Below are 21215 nucleotides of genomic sequence, written 5' to 3' on the forward strand. Positions count from 1 at the left end.
TCCATGCATGTAATGCACTCTCACTGCCTCTACACATCCCTGTCAACCGTTCTCTTCCAGGAAAAATGCCATTTATGGCTCCATTTAGGTCCTCAATTTAAAAATATACACGCCAAGATATTCCCAAGATGGTGGAATAGGAAGGGAGCACATTGACAGTCCGGGAAAAGACAGTTTAATGCAAGTGGAGATACTGCAGTTTCAAGGAAGAGTTAGGGAAGAAACAGCAGAGGAAACTCTTCCGGAACTGCTGGTTCACAGTGGACCCACGTGGAGGGCACGGCCGCCCATGGCTCGGAACCCCAGCCATGGAATCTACGCACCAGCGGTGGAAAGGGAGGTGAGCCAAAACCCCAGTTGCCTGAGACACCGGCGGGAAAGCGGAAGGAGGAGCCGAGAGGGAACGAGGCTTGAGGTCCCGTGGGGGAAATTTCACCAGGCTAACTAGAGGAGAGAGGGAAAAAAAATGGACCGGTACGGACATGAGTCTCTCTCTCCACTTACCGTTCAAGGGCGAGCAAGACAAAGAGCAGGCGCCGTTTTGGACATACATAGGACGTACATGCCTGCCATTAGCCAAGCAGAAAAACCTGACTCTGGGGGAGTGAAATAACAGGAGGTTGGGACCTGGTGAATGTGTGGAGCTAATGAACTGAGACTGTGAAGAACTGAAGGTGTGGGAGAGAACTCAAGGAGACATGAGTGCTCTCGGGAGAGTACACAAACTCGGTAACCTTGGCAACCCGGTGGGAGATGGCAGAGAAATTTGAGCTTACACTGAGGACTGCATAAATCCTTTGTGGGGTTCTTGGGACAGAGCAGACGCATATTAAACCCACAGGAGGCAGAGATCAGAAATTGACTGCATTCAATTCCGCTCAGCTGTACGGAATTACTTCCCTTCTGAATCGAGAGAGAGAGAGAGAGAGAGAGAGAGAGACAGTGAGAGAGAGAGAGAGAAAGATTTACCACGCCTAACCTGGGTGTGTCAGCTTTGGCACACCCTTAACCCTGAAGAACCAAACAGAGGTCTCTGGCCACACCCATCAGTAGCCTCTAAGGATCCATCAAAAGCAGACAGTCCACTTAATACAGTCATAGTATAACGAGAAAAAACACCACAGCGAGGGAAGAAGAAACCAAAGAATATCTCCGCAATGCCAAGCAACAAACACAGAAACCAAGGAAACAAGAACAAGGAAGACATTATGACGCCCCCCAAATGAACAAGACACCCCAATCCAAGATTATGAAGATGATGAGATAGAAGAAATGCAAGATACGGATTTCAAAAAATTTATGATAAGAACATTTAGAAATTTTCAAAAACAAATTTTTGAACTACAGAAATCCTTACTGGACAGGATAGAAAATCTCTCTCGTGAAAACGAAATCTTAAGGAGGAATCAAACTGAAATGCAGAGACTAGTAGAACATGAAAGTGTGACAGTGAAGAGAAATCAAAATGAAATGAAGAATCCAATAGATCAAATGACAAACACATTAGAGAGCCTTAAAAACAGAGCCAGTGAAGCAGAAGAGAGAATATCAGACTTAGAAGGCAGAGCACAGGAAAGTATACAGTCAAACCAAAGAAAAGAAGAGGAAACGAGAAATCTAAAAAACATTGTTGGGAATCTACAGGACACTACTAAAAAACCCAACATTCGGGTTCTAGGAGTTCCTGAAGGCATGGAGAGAGAGAAAGGATTAGAAGGCCTTTTTGGTGAGATACTAGCAGAGAACTTCCCAGGTTTGGAGAAGGACAGAGACATCCTAGTACAGGAAGCTCACAGAACCCCTAGTAAACACGACCAAAAGAGATCCTCACCACGACACGTGGTAATTAAACTCTCCACAGTGAAGCATAAAGAAAAGATCCTAAAATGTGCAAGAGAGAAACATCAGATTACTCTCAGAGGATCTCCAATTAGACTCACAGCAGACTTCTCATCAGAAACTCTACAGGCTAGGAGGGAATGGTAAGACATAGCCCAGGCACGAAGAGAGAAAAACTGCCAGCCCAGAATATTATATCCTGCAAAGCTCTCATTTGTGAATGAAGGTGAAATAAAGACCTTTCATAGCAAACAGAAATTGAAAGAATTTGTTGCCACTCGTCCAGCCCTGCAAAAGATGCTTAAAGATGTGTTACACACAGAAACACGGTCATCAAGATGAAAGAAGGTAAAGGAAGAAAACCTCACAGTAAAAGATCACACGAAGTTCAAAGCATGTATTAGAAAATATCTTTGGGAAAATGGCAGGGCAAAGTTACTACTTATCAATAGTCACGTTGAACATTAATGGCCTCAACACTCCAATTAAAAGACACAGACTGGCTGAATGGATTAAGGAACAAAACCCATCTATTTGCTGCTTACAAGAAACACATCTTTTCTACAAAGATGCATGCAGACTGAAAGTGAGAGGCTGGAAAAAGATATTCCATGCCAACAGAAACCAAAAAAAAAAAAGCTGGCGTAGCCATCTTAATATCAGGCAAAATAAACTTTAACACAAAACTGTTAAGAGAGACAAAGGGGGGCACTATATAATGATGAAGGGATCTATTCAACAGGAAGATATAACGATTATCAATGTATATGCACCTAATTACAGGGCACCGGTTTATTTAAAAGACATGTTAAGGGACTTAAAGGGAGACTTAGACTCCAATGCAATAGTACTGGGGGACTTCAATACTCCACTCTCAGAAAGACAGATCAACTGGACAGAAGATCAACAAGGAAACAGTAGATTTAAATGACACTATAGCCAAAATGGATGTAACAGATATCTACAGAACTTCTCATCCTACACTTAAAGAATTTACATTCTGCTCAGCAGCACATGGAACCTTCTCTAGGATTGACCACATACTGGGCCATAAAGCAAGTCTCAGCAAATTCAAAAGAATTAGAATCATACGATGCAGCTTCTCAGACCACAGTGGAATGAAGTTGGAAATTAGCAACTCAGGAATCCCTAGAGCATATGCAAACACATGGGTATCGAACAACATGCTCCTGAATGAACACTGGGTCATAGAAGAAATCAAAAGAGAAATCAAAAACTTTCTGGAAGTAAATGAGGACAACAGCACAACATATCAAAACTTATGGGATACAGGAAAAGCAGTGTAAGAGGAAAGTTTATAGCAATAGGTGCCTACATCAAGAAATTGGAAAGGCACCAATAAATGAGCTTTCAATGTATCTCAAAGATCTAGAAAAACTGCAGCAAACCAGACCCAAAACTAGCAGGAGAAGAGGAACACTTAAAATCAGAGAAGAAATCAACAGGATTGAATCTAAGAAAACATTAGCAAAAAATCAGCCAAACGAGGAGCTGTTTTTTTGTAAAAATACACAAAATTGACATACCATTGACTCAGCTGACTAAAAAAAGAAGAGAAAAGACCCAAATCAATAAAATCAGAGATGAAAAAGGAAACGTAACAACAGACACCATAGAAATAAAAAGAGTCATCAGAAATTACTACAAAGAGTTGTATGCCAGCAAACAGGGAAATCTATCAGAAATGGGTAGATTCCTGGACACATGCAACCTACCTAAATTGAACCATGAAGATATAGAAAACCTAAACAAGGCCGGCACCACGGCTCACTAGGTTAATCCTCTGCCTTGCGGCGCCGGCACACTGGGTTCTAGTCCCTGTCGGGGCGCCAGATTCTGTCCCGGTTGCTACTCTTCCAGGCCAGCTCTCTGCTGTGGCCAGGGAGTGCAGTGGAGGATGGCCCAAGTCCTTGGGCCCTGAACCCCATGGGAGACCAGGAGAAGCACCTGGCTCCTGTCATCGGATAGCATGGTGTGCCGGCCGCAGCGCGCCGGCTGCGGTGGCCATTGGAGGTGAACCAACGGCAAAGGAAGACCTTTCTCTCTCTCTCTCTCTCTCACTGTCCACTCTGCCTGTCAAAAAATAAATAAAAAAGAAAACCTAAACAGACCCATAACAGAGGTAGAAATTGAATCAGTAATAAAGGTCCTCCCAACAAAGAAAAGCCCAGGACCAGATGGATTCACTGCTGAATTCTACCAGGCATTTAAAGAAGAACTAACTCCAATTCTTCTCAAACTATTCAGAACAAACGAAAAAGAGGGAATCCTCCCAAATTCTTTCTATGAAGCCACCATCACCTTAATCCCTAAGGTGGAAAAAGATGCAGCATTGAAAGAAAATTACAGACCAATATCCCTGATGAACATAGATGCAAAAAGCCTCAATAAAATTCTGGCCAATAGAATGCAACAACACATCAGAAAGATCATCCACCAGACCAAGTGGGATTTATCCCTGGTATGCAGGGATGGTTCAATGTGCGCAAATCAATCAATGTGATGCACCACATTAACAAACTGCAGAAGAAAAACCATATGATTCTCTCCAATAGATGCAGAGAAAGCATTCGATAAAATACAACACCCTTTCATGATGAAAACTCTAAGTAAACTGGGTATAGATGGAACATTCCTCAGTACAATCCAAGCAATTGATGAAAAACCCACGTCCAGCATCCTATTGAATGGGGACAAGTTGGAAGCATTTCCACTGAGATCTGGTACCAGACAGGGATGCCCACTCTCACCACTGCTATTCAATATAGTTCTCGATGTTTTAGCCAGAGCTATTAGGCAAGAAAAAGAAATTAAAGGGATACAAATTGGGAAGGAAGAAGTCAAACTATCCCTCTTTGCAGATGATATGATTCTTTATTTAGGGGATCCAAAGAACTCTACTAAGAGAGTATTGGTACTCAGCGAAGAGTTTGGCAAAGTAGCAGGATATAAAATCAACGCAGAAAAATCAACAGCCTTTGCATACACAGGCAATGCCATGGCTGAGAAAGAACTTCTCAGGTCAATCCCATTCACAATAGCCACAAAAACAATCAAATACCTTGGAATAAACTTAACCAAGGTCGTCAAAGATCTCTACGGTGAGAATTACAAAATCTTAAAGAAAGAAATAGATGAGGATACCAAAAAATGGAAAAATCTTCCATGCTCATGGATTGGAAGAATCAATATCATCAAAATGTCCATTCTCCCAAAAGCAATTTATAGATTCAATACAATACCAATCAAAATACCAAAGACATTCTTCTCAGATCTGGAAAAATGATGCTGAAATTCATATGGAGACGCAGGAGTCCTCGAATAGCTAAAGCAATCTTGGACAACAGAAACAAAGCCGGAGGCATCACAATACCAGATTTTAGGACATACTACAGGGCCGTTGTAATCAAAACAGCATGATACTGGTACAGAAACAGATGGATAGACCAATGGATCAGATAGAAACACCAGAAATCAATCCAAACATCTACAGCCAACTTATATTTGATCAAGGATCTAAAACCAATTCCTGGAGCAGGGGTAGTCTATTCAACAAATTGTGCTGCGAAAACTGGATTTCAATGTTCAGAAGCATGAAGCAAGACCCCTACCTTACACCTTACACAAAAAGCCACTCAACATGGATTAAAGACATAAATCTACGACCTGACACCATCAACTTATCAGAGAACATTGGAGAAACCTTGCAAGACATAGGTATCGGCAAAGACTTCTTGGAAAATAACCCAGAGGCACAGGCAGTGAAAGCCAAAATTAACATTTGAGATTGCATCAAATTGAGAAGTTTCTGTACTTCAAAAGAAACAGTCAGGAAAGTGAAGAGGCAACCAACAGAATGGGAAATAATATTTGGAAACTATGCAACCGATAAAGGATTAATAACCAGAATCTACAAAGAGATCAAGAAAATCCACAACAACAAAACAAACTACCCACTTACGATTTGGGCCAAGGACCTAAATAGACATTTTTCAAAAGAGGAAATCCAAGTGGCCAACAGACACATGAAAAAATCTTCAGGATCAGTAGCCATCAGGGAAATGCAAATCAAAACCACAATGAGGTGTCACCTCACCCGGTTAGAATGGCTCGCATACAGAAATCTACCAACAACAGATGCTGGTGAGGATTGGGGGAAAAGGGACACTAACCCACTGTTGCTGGGAATGCAAACTGGTAAAGTCACTATGGGAGTCAGTCTGGAGATTCCTCAGAAACTTGAATATAACCCTACCATTCGACCCAGCCATCCCACTCCTTGGAATTTATCCAAAGGAATTTAAATGGGCAAACAAAAAAGCGGTCTGCACCCTAGTGTTTATCGCAGCACAATTCACAATAGCCAAGACCTGGAACCAACCTACATGCCCATCAACGGTAGACTGGATAAAGAAATTATGGGATATGTATTCTTTAGAATACTATATACCGCAGTAAGAAACAACGAAATCCAGTCATTTGCAACAAAATGGAGGAATCTGGAACACATCATGCTGAGTGAAGTAAGCCAGTCCCAAAGGGACAAATACCATATGTTCTCCATGATCGGTGACAACTGACTGAACACCAAAAAGGAAACCTCCTGAAGTGAAATGGACACTATGAGAAACGGTGACTCGATCAGCATAGCCCTGACTGTTAATGAAGAACTTAATACATTATCCCTCTTAGTATTTTTTTGTCTGTTCTACTTAATATGACTGGTTTAATTATGTAATTATCACACAGTTATTCTTAAGTGTTGAAAATTAACTGAAATGTGATCTCTGTTAAACATAAGAGTGGGAATAAGAGAGGGAAGAGATGTATAATTTGGGACATGCTCAAGCTGACTTGCCCCAAATGGTAGAGTTAGAAACATACCAGGGGATTCCAATTCAATCCCATCAAGGTGGCATGTACCAATGCCATCTCACTAGTCCAAGTGATCAATTTCAGTTCACAATTGATCATAATGAAAGGACTAAGAGTCAAAGGGAGCACATAAACAAGTCTAGTACCTGCTAACACTAACCGATAGAATAAATAAAGGGGAGAATGATCCAACATGGGAAGTGAGATACTCAGCAGACTCATAGAATGGCAGATGTCCTAAACAGCACTCTGGCCTCAGAATCAGCCCTAAAGGCATTCGGATCTGGCTGAACAGCCCATGAGAGTATTTCAGGCATGGAAAGCCAAGACACTCTGGCAAAAGATCTCTGTGAGTGAGATCCCAGTGGAAAGAACAGGTCTTCAAAGAAGGAGGTACCTTTCTCTGAAGGGAGGAGAGAACCTCCACTTTGACTATGACCTTGTCTAAACAAGATAAGAGTCGGAGAACTCAGAGGGCTTCCATAGCCTTGGAAACTCATGACTGGAGCATAGGGAGATTACTGATGCCATAGACGGGAGTGTCAATTGGTAAAGTCAACAACAGGAGTCACTGTGCACTTATTCCTCATGTAGGATCTCTGTCCTTAATGTGCTGTACATTGAGATTTAATGCTATAACGAGTACTCAAACACTTTGTGTTTCTATGGGGGTGCAAACTGTTGAAATCTTTACTTAATGCATACTAAACTGACCTTCTGTAAAAAAAAAAAAGAAGAAATCATCAATTCCCAACTTGACTCTCACTGGGATTAAACATGACAATAGGTCTGATCTGATTTCATCATCATTTAAAAAATCATCTATCATTTTTCACTTTATGTTTCTGTGTGGGAGCAAACTGTTGAAATCTTTACTTAATGTATACTAAGCTGATCTTCTGTATATTAAGAGAATCGAAAATGAATCTTGATGTGAATGGAAGGGGAGAGGGAGTGGGAAAGGGGAGGTTTGCGGGTGGGAGGGACGGTATGGGGGGGAAGCCATCGTAATCCATAAGTCGTACTTTGGAAATTTATATTCTTAAAATAAAAGTTAAAAAAAAAGAAATTATGGTACATGTATTCTATAGAATACTATACAGCAGTAAAAAAAACAATGAAATCTGGTCATTTGCAATAAAATGGAGGAATCTGGAGCACATCATGCTGAGTGAAATAAGCCAGTCCCAGAGGGACAAATATCATGTGTTCTCCCTGATCGGTGACAACTAACCAAGCACCATAAAGGAAACCTGTCGAAGTGAAATGGACACTATGTCAAAGAGTGACTTGATCGGCCCTTGTGCTGACTGTTGATGCAGAACTTAATACTTTATCCCTTTTAGTATTTTTTTTTGTTCTACTTAATACTATTGGTTGAACTCTGTGATTAACACACAATTACTCTTAGATGTTTCAATTTAACTGACAAGTGATCTCTGTTAAATTTAAGAGTGGGAATAATTGAGGGAGGAGATGTACAATTTGGGACATGCTGAAGCTGAATTGCCCCAAAGGTAGAGTCAGAAATGTGCCAGGGGATTCCAATCCAATCCCATCAAGATAGCATGTACCAATGCCATCTCACTAGTCAAAGTGATCAATTTCAGTTCACTATTGATCATACTGATAGGTCTAAGAGTCAAAGGGATCACAGAAACAAGATAGTGTCTGCTAATACTAACTCATAGAATAAAAAAGGGAGAGAACGATCCAACATGGGAAGCAGGATACACAGTAGGCTCATAGAATGGCAGATGTCCTAAACAGCACTCTGGCCTCAGAATCAGCCCTAAAGGCATTCGGATTTGGCTGAACAGCCCATGAGAGTATTTCAGGCATGGAAAGCCAAGACACTGTGGCAGAAAAAAAAGAGGACCTAAATGGAAGATCTCTGTGAGTGAGATCCCAGTAGAAAGAACGGGCCATCAAAGAAGGAGGTACCTTTCTCTGAAGGGAGGAGTGAACCTCCACTTTGACTATGACCTTGTCTGAATAAGATTGAAGTCGGCGAACTCAAAAGGCTTCCATAGCCTTGACAACTCATGACAAGAGCCTAGGGAGATTACGGTCGCCATAAACAAGAGTGTCAATTTGCTAAGTCAACAACAGGAGTCACTGTGCACTTACTCCTCATGTAGGATCTCTGTCCTTAATGTGTTGTTCAATGTGAATTAATGCTATAACGAGTACTCAAACAGTATATTTCACTTTGTGTTTCTATGGGGGTGCAAACTGTTGGAATCTTTACTTAATATATGCTAAATTGATCTTCTGTATATAAAGATAATTGAAAATGAATCTTGATGTGAATGGAATGGGAGAGGGAGTGGCAGTTGGGAAGGTTGTGGGCAGGAGAGAAGTTATGGGGGTGGGAAAAAGCCACTATAATCCATAAGCTGTACTTTGGAAATTTATATTTGCTAAATAAAAGTTTAAAAAAAGAAAAATACTCCCAGAAAGTAGCTTTACCTATATTATCATCGTATTCCTCAAAGCTGGAACTACAGATAAGAAGATGGTAACACTTGAAGAACAACAACAACAAAAAAGTTAGACTGGAATTCGAACTCTGGTACAAACATCTCTCTAATCATCCAGTTCTAACTTTTAGCATAAAAGTCTGTTGTACGTTTAAAATGGCACAATTACATCATTTTCTTTTATGCTTCAAACCTCTTGGAGACAAAACTGATAGGTTTTCTTGAAATATACGGGTGTAGACATTTCAAAATAAATTAAAAAACGGCTGCTTACTTGCAAAAAAATATATACACGCCAAACTCTCTGAAATGATGTTTAAAATTACTGAAAAAGAACTACAGGAAGCATCCGCCATTCCATCACCAGGGCATGCTTCTTGCAAACATGCAAGCCCCCGCAGGCTCCAGAAAGTTCGTCTTGTTTTAGACACATATACCATAGTATAGGATAGCATGTTCCTACTATATGTTTATACCGCACAGGATTTGAATACTATTCTGTATCCATGTTTGGCTCCACCTTTTCAAGCGTGAAACACACACTTTCAACGTCGCACTTTCCAACACCAATGATCAAATTATATCTCTGACTAAAACAGCAATGCCTCCTTAAGAGAATGATCTGAAGGGAATATGTCAAGTCCCACTATCAAATCCTCTCACCACACGCTGTGGCCCACTGCCCCAATGCCTTCTATCCAGCACTTCCATATAGGTTTGTGTATGGTTTTCTGATCCTATTTTGTACAAGTGGGAATAGAACTGTCTTCTCTCCCAGCAGAGAGAAGGGTAGGTCACTAGATAGGTTGCTTGGTAAGCAGACAGACGTTTGCGTGGAGAGACAGATGTAGAGGGAAGTGGAAATATTTACATAGACAGAAATGCAGAGCTAGATTGATGGCCACTGACCGAGGACTGATATAGCCAAGACAGATGCACTTATACACACAGATAAATTTACAGGTCCTATCTAGAAGACCACGTGGACGCACAGAAGGATATAAAATGTATATAGACTGAAAGAAAAGGATAACTGCATGCAGAGGCTGAGAAAAACAGATGGATACAGATTAGATACAGAAGGATGCACACAGAAGCAGAGATATCTGATTATAATTGCATGCATGATAGTGAGCTGACAGGTATACAATAGAGGTAGGTGGATAGACACACAGTAGATAGAGAAGTAGGAGGGGCAGAGAGAGAATGGGGGAGAGAGAATGAAAGACGCAGAGAGAGAGAGAGAGAGAGAGAGAGAGAGAATGAGAGAGACAGAGAGACTCAGAGGTAGAAAACATGTATTTTTTGTGCCAACCAGGAACCCTGTGAAAGAAACAGAACGGCAACACCACCAAACCAAGATGTTGAAGTAACTCCACATTCCCTGGGGACCAGCGACTGGAAATGCATCCGGAATTGCAGGCTGCATCCAAACACCACCTGCCGAGTTAAAACAAAAGGAAGATACTATGAGTCTTGAGTGGGAACTGTGTAACATCTCAGTCAACTTCAGGGCACTAAGAATAAAATTCCCCAAAACAAGTGTTGATGATTTGGGGGCACAACTTGTGTTCTAGCCCATTAGCATTTTGCTCGAGGATCAAAGGGCCTATAATCAAATGGGCTTTTCTTTCTCCTGTCAACAGCCATGATGTAGGAAAAGTCATTGCGGAAGCTCCTAGCCCAGGTGGGCACTTCAAGCAATCTGGGGGAAAAGTTTCTGAAAAGCCAAAACCATCTCCCAACCCTCTGGAAGCTTTCTCCCAGTTGGGGTCATTGTGGAGGTGGCGCCCCACAGCATTGCTCGGGGGCAGGCGTCCTCTCATTCTCACCCCAACACTCCTCCCTGTGTGACGAGCTGTTGACCAGAGCTGCTTCTCAGCGGTCAGGGGTGTGACTTTAAACCTCCCTCAGCACACGCATTGCCCTGTGAGGACGAGCTGGCCGTGTGCCTCTCGGTGATAAAGGAGCACTCTGTAGAACCCCTTTGATGAAGAAAATGGATGCCTGCACCTTTCCATTGGCAGCAGAAAGCCGCAGAAGCGTACATACGAGTCTTTCTGTTTCGTTTTCTTTCTTAAGTTTTAAAGGTGTCACTGTGTTAGCGGGGTTTTGGAGACTGGGTGAGGATTTACATCTATGCATTGTCCTTGAAGTTTGGCCACTAATCTAATATCATACTTTAATAGAGGTCACACTTTCCTGGAGAATGCTTTTTCTGTTTTTCTTTTTTGTGCATACAAGTGATCTGTCAATGGTAAGGATCACAAGCATCAGCATCCTGAACTGCCCTCAGTTTTTTCGTAGGAGGAAAAGAGAATTCGTTTTGACACCTTGCAAACCGTGAGCTACGACGTAAACAGACAGGCACCTTCACATTCAAGCGACGAGGGCACTGCCTCTCAAATTTCCTTGAACAACAAAGCAGCACCAGCAACCCTTCGGCAGGCACCTGCGACCCCCACCCCCATCGTCTACTACTCAGAGAAGGAATCGCAGGAGCGCCTGAGGCAAGGGCTGTGCAAACGTCCTGGTCTCTTATCCAGGCCTCTACTTGAAGACCAGCGTACAGACTCTCCCTTGCAAAGCACAGCCCCCTTGCACACAGTTCCCACTCAAAGGGGGGCTGTGCTTTGAAAGCAGACCCTGCTACCTGCCTCAGGGGAGACGAGACCTCCAGACCCCCACAGCTCCCATAAGCTCGCACAGAGTACATTAGGCCTACGGAAGTAAGGGTCACCTCCTCGTTGCTGAGGATGAGAGCTCCGTAACCATTCACACCCTGGCCAGTGAATGAGGCGTGTCTTTTGGTTGGGGATCCACTGAGGAGCCCTCTGTCCTGCATGAGGACAGAGGGTTGTCGTGCCCACAAGGTGAGTCGGGTGCTGTGCACCCTGCAAACCCTATTGGGCAGATGCCAGGTGCTGTCCACGGGCCAAGGACCATGACTCTGGGCTCTAAGCCCACGATAGTGCGTTGCGTGTCCAATGGGAGGACTGAGGCAGAGCCTCGTGGGTGGGCACAGAGAAGACTCAGGTGAATTATGCAGCTTCTGGAAAACTGACACTCACCGGGAGGACAGTGCTACACGTACTTCCCTTAGCACAAGACAGACACAGAAACGCCAAAAAAGCATCCGGAGTGGTGAACAGAAACCTCACGATGTGGCTACACCACAGAGAGGAGCACGATCGACATGAGACATGAGGGTAGGCGCAACTTGTCAACTCTCGTGAAATATCAGGCAGAGGTCAGGCACGTGTGTGCATGTGCATGTCCATCTTACTGTATGAAGACTCGGGGGGCAGGGCCTGCAGAATCACACAGAGGTGAGCAAAAGGAAAGCAGGCTTGGCAAAGGCGTACCACAGAAACCAGGAACGGTGAGATTACACTTGACACTTTCTTGCAGGAATGTTTCATATTCCTGGCAAGACATGCTCATTATTAGAACTCGCAACCTGACACAGAGCAGCCATAGCCAACTGGAGGCCGAGAAGACAGAGGGGAAGCAACATTGGAAAATGATCCACAATAATGGAAAACACCACAAGGCACACTCCAGTCTGCCAGCACCCCATGGTTGTATGTGGCACTCATGGACACACGCGTGGCACATGGACACACAGAGGCACGACCGTACCTACCCATGTGGACAGCCATCAAGGGGGAAAACCGATGAAATGATCCCGAGGCCAGCACGGGGTGAGGCTGGAAAGAGAGGGCAACAAAGGGGGTCCGGTGTTGTGAGGGGCGGGTGCAGCCACGTCGGGAGAAAGGCGGGGAGGCACCGCAGCCAGCAAACCCATGGGCATGGAGGAGGAGACCCTAGGAGCGCGGGCCTGGACTTGAGGAAAGAGTCAGGCCCAGCTCCGTGAAGGCTCTGCAGGAGGCCACGGAAAGGGCTCATGATCCCCAAGACCCCTCCCAGCGATGACAGGGAGCTGTGAGCTGTGGACGGGGTAGTGGGATGGGAGAGGAGGGCCCGCTCGAAGCTGGGACCCTCAACCTCTCTGGAGAGTATACCAGCAATGATTCTGCAGGCACAGGTCTTTCTGTGGGCCACAGACAGAGCGCTGGGTGCCGAGGGCGGGGTGGGATGTCCACTACGGACTGCCTGTGTCCAGGGCAATCCCAGGCCGCTCGTCTCTGAAGAGTATAAATCGGAAGTAGCCCTTAGAGGACGGGAATCGAGGGTAAGGCACGTCCAGCTCACCTGCCTGCTGACCTCCTGCCCGCAAGGAAGGCTCTGACTGGCGGACGCTCTCAGGGAGTCTTAAGGAAGGGGAAGGTGGGGCCGGCAGGGTCAGAGTGTCAGAATCAGGGAGCTTCGCGTGGCAGTAGGGCCTGGAGATTGGATGCCCTGTGCCTCGAATCTGCTCCATCCTGAAGCACAGATGGTGACGGAGATGAGACAGCATGTCCTGTCAAGGCGAAACTTCCCTCCTGGGAGCACGGAGAACACAGAAAAGACCTGGATCCCCTGCACCGCGTGCGCACGTGCAACAGCGCCCGGAGGACATCTGCGAGGGGGCTTGCCTGCACTGCTTCTACAGCCAAGAAGGGGCCCTCACTGACTCGACCTGCACTCACCCAGCTGCAGCGAGGGGTGTGCAGACGGGATATGTGTCTTCTGGAGGACTGATGCTCGGTCACCGGGTGAGCTAGCCAGGGTGAGTAGACTAGGCCCTGGGTGAGCTAGCCAGGGTGAGTAGAGTAGGCCCATCCCCTGGGTCACAGAGTTACACGTCACCATCCAGGCTACCCATGTGTCTGAGCAGTCTCTGGCTTCACATTTCCCCCTGCTCACGTACTACACCAGACCTCTCATCACCGTAAGGACGCGTACAAGGAGTGAAGTCCCATCATTAAGGGGACGTGCCCCAACCTTGGCTACGCATAGGTGTACGTTCACAGATCCTGGGGGTGTGGGGGGTGGGTCTGCACTTTAAAGCGCTCCGATGGCAAAGCCCTCACACAACGGCTGCCATGGCAGGACCATGAGAGTGCTGGGGAGGGGGGTGGGGAGACACGTTCGTTACTCAATGTCCTCAGGCCCCCTTCGACAGGAGCTGCTGGCCTCTCTCATCAACAGGAGGGATGAGAGCCCTACATGGCCCATTAAAAAGGCACCCACTCCCGACACAGGCACACACACTCACACACTCACATTGACGGCAGAAACCTACGGGTTCTGATGTTTCTACAGTTATTCCATGTCTCCAGTCTGTGAATATCCCTGTGAAACGTGAAACGTGTCTGCTGCCAGGAAGGAATGGCGTGCCCCGGTTGTCATAGAAACCAGAATGTCATCAAAACCTCTGACGTGGGCTTTCTATGGAAACCAGGAAGTGCTAATGCATCCTCGGAGCAGAGGTGCCGGTCTCCCTCTCGGCCAGTTCCACCCTGCCCCTCCAGGGACTGACTGCACGAATGAACAAATGATTGCAGACATTACCCCAAATTCTGCTTGGAGTAGATATTGGGGGTTGGGGGTGAATTTTCACAAAGTGAGTTGGGGAAGCAGGAACAACAGAAAGCATAAGAGCCGCTGGTCTCTCCAGAGGCACAGAGTAGGGATCCAGGTTCTGCCGGGACACACGACGCCAGGCCCATGCCATGCATGAGGGATTGTGGACTCTCTGTCCCTTCAGTGATCTGCAGATGAGGCCAGTGCTGTGCTGCAGTGGGTAAATCTGCCACCTGTGATGTCGGCATTCCACAGGGGAGCAGGCTCAAGTCCCGGCTGCTCCATTTGCAATCCAGGTCCCTGCTAATGCGCCTGGGCCAGAGTCCAGCCTGCTCCGTGGTGGGGCTCCTGAATGCTGAGCTGGCAAGTGATGCCCAGGATCAGCTATCACAGGGTGAGGTTTGAGACAGTCCTAGCGCAGCACTGGTCCCCGGGGGCCACGGAGCAAGACCAAGCCACTCTGCTCCACATGTCCCCCACAAAGCAAAGCCCACATCAGACCCCTTTTGTACCCATGTGCCAGCTGAATGAAGCGTTAAACTGGCTTCTTTGCCCATCCTACCACCTACTTTCCTGGGGTGCGCAGAGTGGGGCCAGTTCATGGGACGGCTTCAGATCACAGAGACAGATGTGGGTTTGCCGCACAGCCCCGCCACTCGCTAGCTGTGTGTCTTTCATATCATGCCCTAATGTCTCTGTTCCCTGGTCTCCCCTTTCATCACACCCATCACTAAAGTCCACACCCTGGAAGGGATGGTTAAAGGCCACAGAAGAAAAGGGGTCTTCAGCCGGGCCTAAACAGTTACTTGGTCGAATGGAACCCTGGTTGTGGTCCCAAAGAACCTGTTCTGGGGACCAAGAGGTCTTCCTTTCCCAGTGCAGCATCTGAGCAGGCAGGAGGCACCCACCCTTCATTGGAAACAGCCCACCAGGGCAAGAGGTGGAATGAAGCAGCAGCTATAAAATCCCAGGTGTTTCTCGATCTGATAGACCCAAAAGAGTTTTGCAAAAAATGGAAACGGTCTCCCAGACATTTATGTATTTATTTCATTTATTTCCAAAAATAGGCATTTTTCCCATCAATGCTACATATGTGTGTGTGTGTGTATACACACACACACACACACACAAGTAGGCACAACAACTTTGCTAAACAAGTATTTTAAAAGTTCATTGCCTAAGTGTTTTTTTTTCAAAACCACTTGTTTCTATTTATTATCGTACTTTTTTCAAAAAGATCGATTTATTTGAAAGAGTTACAGAGAGAGGGAGAGACAGAGAGAGATTGATCTTCCATTCACTGGTTTGCTCACAGATGGCATAATTCTCAGGGCTGGGCCACGAGCTTCTTCCAGTACTCCCAGTGGTTGGAAGTGGCCCAAGCACTTAGGCCGTCTCTTCTGCTGCTTTCCTCAGGCCATTGACATGGAGCTGGGTCTGGAAGTAGAGCAGCCCAGAAGTGAACCAACACCTGTGTGGGACACAGGCCTCCCAAGCAGCAGCTTTACCCACTATGTCAAAACATCGGCTCCAAATCTTATTTCTTTCCCATAAGGTTTATTTTACTTATTTGAAAGGTGTAGTGACAGAGAGGGAGGGGCAGAAAAAGAGGTCTTCCATTGGCTGTGGTTCACTCCCCAAATGACCACAAATGCTGCTGGGGCTCAGCCAGGCTGAAGCCATGAGCTGGAACACCATGTGTGACTGTCACTCAAGTGGCAGGGTCTTAAGCATCAGGACATCTGCTGCTGCCTTCCCAGGGGCAGTAGCAAGAAGCTGGATCAGAAGCAGAGCAGCTGGGACACGAACCAGTGCTCCCAGATTGGATGGTAGCCTCCACAGGGCGGCTTAACCTGCCGTGCCACAAAGCGGGCCCCGACACACAGACTTTATGATGTTGGCCCGAGTTCTCTGATTCGGCAAAACCTGGCTCTCATTAACCGGCTGCCAGAGGCAGAGGTGTGGAGAAATGGGAGAAAGAGACAGAAAGTCCAGGAAGGCACAAAGTGTAATTTACTGAGGTGACTCAGGGGCAGAACCGGCGGCCAAGAGACATAAGATCTTCGCTCCACGAGGCAGGAGAGAAAGGATTTCCAAAGGCAAAGGAGGCTTACGGTGACCACGGTGCACCTGGACGTTCTCAGGAGGCAGTCATGCTCCAGGGCATCAGAGCAGAGCAGCAGGTTATCCTAACGGGTAACATCATGACCTCCAGGCTCACCTAAAGTGCGTGATGGTGGATATGACCGAGATGGCTGCAGCCATGTCAGGCTGGGTTCCCTACAAACTCCTATGTTTGCTACTTAAAAGCTGCTCACTGAAGAAAAATTCACGCAAGCTCAGATTTGCCCTTGGAAGTGTGCCATTCAGTGGCATTCAGTCACTTCAGAATCCTGGGACACCCTGACCTCCATCAATTCCCACCAGGTTCCCAGGAGTCCCACAGGAAATCTTGATTCCATCAAGCGGTCCTTTCTCATTCCCACCTCCCCCCAGTCCTTGAGTCCACCACACTGCTCTGCAACCTGACTGGACTACAAGAGTCAGGCTTCTGGGGCTGGTGCTGTGGCCCAGGAGCCTAATCCTCTGCCTGTGGTGCCGGCATTCCATATGGGTGCCAGTTTGTGTTCTGGCTGCTCCGCTTCCACTCCAGCTCTCTGCTAATCGCCTGGAAAAGCAGTGGAGGGTGGCCCAAGTCCTTGGGTCCCTGCTCACACATAAGAGACCTTGTGGAAGCTCCTGGCTCGTGGCTTCAGATCACCCCAGTTTGGCCACTGCTGGACATTTGGGCAGTCAATGCGCACATGGAAGACCTCTCTCTCTCTCTCTCTCTCTCTCTCTCTCTCTGTTTCTCCCTCTCACTGTCTGTAATTCTACCTCTCAAATAAATAAATAAAATCTTTTAAAAACAAGTCAGGCTTCCATGATTTTCCACAAACATACAGTCATAGAATCTTTACTCTCGGTGTCTGCCTCCTTTCACTTCAAATGATTTCAAGATACATCCAATTGTTGTAACACATGTCCGGACATTCTGTCTCATTTGTGGCTGCATCACATTCCATGGTGCAGACAGGCCCTATTTATTTTTTGTTAAGAATTTTATTTATTTATTTATTTGAGAGGAAGAGTTACAGAGAGGGGAGGTCTTTCATCTGCTGGTTCACTTCCCAAATGACCACCAAAGGCCGCAGCTGGGCCGATCCAAAGCCACAACCTGGGAGCTTCCTCTGCTTCTCCCATGAGGGTGCAGGTGTCCAACCACTTGAGCCATCTTCTTTTTTTTAAAAAAAAGATTTATTTGAAATACAGTTACAGAGAGAGGTAGAGACAGAGAGAGGGGTACTCCATTCGCTGGCTCACTCCCCAGATGGCTATAATGGCTGGAGCTGTGCTGATCCAAAGCCAGGAGCCAGGAGCTTCCTCCGGGTCTCTCACGCGGGTGCAGGGGCTGAAGGACTTGGGTCATCCCCCACTGCCTTCCCAGACCATAGCAGAGAGCTGGGTCCGAAGAGGAGCAGCTGGGGCTAGAACCTGGAGCCCATATGGAATGCTGGCGCCTCAGGCCAGGGCTTTAACTAGCTGCGCCACAGCACCAGCCCCAGGGCCATTTTCTACTTCTTTCTCAGGCACTAGCAGAGAGCTGGTTCAGAAGAGGGGCATCCAGGACACGAATCGGCACCCGTATGGAGGCCGCAGCCACAGGCAAAGGCTCAGCGCACTACACCACAGAGCTGGCCTACTGTATATGGGTTAATCTCTACACCAAATGGGGAAATGTTGGCATGTTTCCACTTGACCCTTGGGAAGTGCTTCTGTGAACATGCAGAAAAACTCACGGAGGGGGCCAGCGTGGTGGAATAGGGGGATAAACCATCACCTGCACTGGCATCCCACATGAGCAACGGTTTGAGTTCCAGCAGCTCCCCTCCCAATGCAGCTCCATGCTAATGTCCTGGGAAAGCAGCAGAGGATGGCCAAGTGCTTGGGCCCTTGCACCCACGTGGGAGACCGGGATGGAGTTCTTGGCACTTGGTTTCAGCCTGCTCTAGCCCTGGCTGTTGTGGCCATTTGGGTAGTGAGGCATCAGATGGAAGCGCTCTCTCCCTCCTTCCCTCCCTCCCTCCCCCCTCCCCCGCCATTCAAACAAATACACTTGAAAAAAATACCAGAAACACGTATTGGCTTGAACACCCCTTCATAACTTCTTTTGTACAAGCTTAGGCGTGGAAAGTGTTATGTTAATTTCATGCTTGATGTTTGGGGGAGCTACCAGACTGTCCTGTGCAGAAGTTGCCTCATTCTGAAGTCCCAGCAGCAATGCGTAAAGCTCACAACTTCACCACATCGTCATTTTCTTGTTTCCACAGGGAAAGGCATTAAGCGCTGAACTGTGGCTGACTTGCATGTCCCTGATGTGTAAAGATGTGAGCATGTTTTCTGTGCTCCTTACACCCTAGCTGATGCATGGACCAGCCTCTGCTTCTTGCTGGAACCACCCTTTCCATCCTCACTCAGCTGTCGAGCTCCTCCTCATACCTCAAGACCCATCACCAATACTTCTTCTGGTGAGAAATGCTCTAAAGGCCAGACACTCACCAGGAGTCCACTGAGACTAGGGACAAGGAAATGAAGCATGAACCATGCAGGCTGTCAAACGGCCTTGGCAAATCTTAACACCAACACTCTGGTAAGATCAGTGAGAAAGTGCTTTGTCATTAGCATGGGTCATTAGAGCGAGGAACTGGGCAATGAACTGACTGCAAGGCCAGCCATTCACAATGTGCTCTACTAGGCACGAGCATGGAGACAAGTCATGGAATCTCGTCGTTCCACGGGGAGTTATCTGTAGATCATCTGTTGGAGCACATGTTACCATCTCCTGATATTCCCAATAATCAGCTCTGTCAGTAGCTGCATGCCAACGTGACATAGAGATCAATCTCCAGAAACGGGTGTCACAAAATAGGCAAATGGGAGGTAATCTTGGGTGAAGGCCACCCTAGGAAACCACATTCAATCATGCAAAGACACAACGAACGGTCTGTAACGTAGGAGCAGATCCTGTCCTTGGATAAGAATTGGAAGATGTCAATTTGGCTTTCCTGCCAAACTTCAACATGTATGTGGGGAATGAGCCCACCTGAGACCAACCACCCACCAAAGGATCGCTTCAGATACATGAAGGCAGCAGAAAGCAAGGTGTGTGTTGAAACCCGGTCTCAAGAGTGGTGGCCAGCAGGTGGAAGCAGGTGGCACTCTTCACAAGTTACATTCCTTGTATCCCTAGGACGTGGAGATCCCTTCCCCCAGTTCCTCACTGGTTGAGCAAATTTGGAGGCACAATCTAAACACAATACAATGCCTAAACACAGGGCAGAGAGGCAATGGAGGTTGGGTATTGCTGAGCACGTGGTACAGAGGAAGGGGAGTTTACACTGCATTGCTAGCCAAATTTTTAAGATTTATTTATTTGAAAGGCAGAGTTACACACAGAGAGAAGGAAAGGCAGAGGGATAGTTCTTCCATCTGCTGGTTCACTCCCCAATTGGCACAACACCCGGAATTGCGCCTATCCCAAGCCAGGAGCCAGGAGTTTCTTCAAGGTCTCCCATGTGGGTGCAGGGGCCCAAGGACTAGGGCCATCTTCTTCTGCTTTCCCAGGCCAAAGAATAGAGCTGGATCAGAAGTGGAGCAGCTGGGACTTGAACCACCGCCTGTATGGAAAGCCAGCACTGCAGATGGCAGCTTTACCCACTATGCCACGCTTCCGGCGCCAACCCGGTCATATTTTTCTTCAGAGGCTGTTTTTTTTTTTTTTTCTCCACTCTCTACCCGTCATGAGGAGAATGGGTGCCAGTGTGTATGGCAGTCCCACTGAACTTCTGAGTCCTCCATGACCCCCTTTTGCACTGTTGATGTAAAATGACTCCCATTGCCTGAATCGAGATTTTCTACCAGACTCAGTCTAAGTTTAACTTGTTCTAAGATTACTGTAATAACATTCCACACAGTGGCTGTTCTAAGAGGCAAAGTGAGAGAGATTTTCTATAAACACAAGCAAATATTCTAATCTCCCAATTTTAGGCACCTTGTGAAGTCTACCCCGATACCTTGGAATGGTCTCAATCTGGGGGCCTTTGCCCCAGCAGCCGATTTTCTTCTTATTATTATTTACCTTCCAACAAGTTACACAGCCTGCGCACATCTGTTTAGCGACAGTATAGATTCCCATACAGCCATGGTCTCTCAGTATTGTGCCACACAAGGCCTAGGGCCCCAATGGCTCCCTTTGAGTTATATGGCCATCAATTTCCTCTTCATTGGTTTACTGGTCACTTCTCTCCCGTTAAGGAGTAGTCATTCCCCTCATTAGGAGCCTCTACTTAAACTAACTCCTTTTTGTCGTTGGAGGATTGGGCTTCATACTATCGGAGTGGCTTGGGATTAAATAGTATAATTTAATCTTTTATTGATAAAGCCTATTGAGCAGCTTCATCAGCTAGCCTATTTCCAACAGCTTCAAGG

The 21215-nt window shown here is 46.4% G+C and overlaps 1 protein-coding gene across 4 annotated transcripts in view; it reads right to left on the bottom strand.

The window, feature by feature from the left end:
- Positions 1-21215, bottom strand: part of LOC100353147 (uncharacterized) — a 43770-nt gene that overhangs the window by 9590 nt on the left and 12965 nt on the right. The window contains exons 1-2 of one of the 4 annotated variants that reach the window (XM_051828523.2): positions 14407-14517; positions 10571-10658 (exon numbers count right to left, since the gene is read on the bottom strand). The gene's annotated coding sequence lies outside the window, so the exon portion shown is untranslated. Of the gene's footprint in view, positions 1-10570; positions 10659-12864; positions 13348-14387; positions 14518-21215 lie in introns of those variants that run through there. The other 3 variants (XM_051828522.2, XM_051828524.2, XM_051828521.2) reach the window with 3 other exon arrangements.

This window comes from Oryctolagus cuniculus, chromosome X (genome assembly GCF_964237555.1).
Source record: "Oryctolagus cuniculus chromosome X, mOryCun1.1, whole genome shotgun sequence".
NCBI classification, from domain to species: Eukaryota; Metazoa; Chordata; class Mammalia; order Lagomorpha; family Leporidae; genus Oryctolagus; species Oryctolagus cuniculus.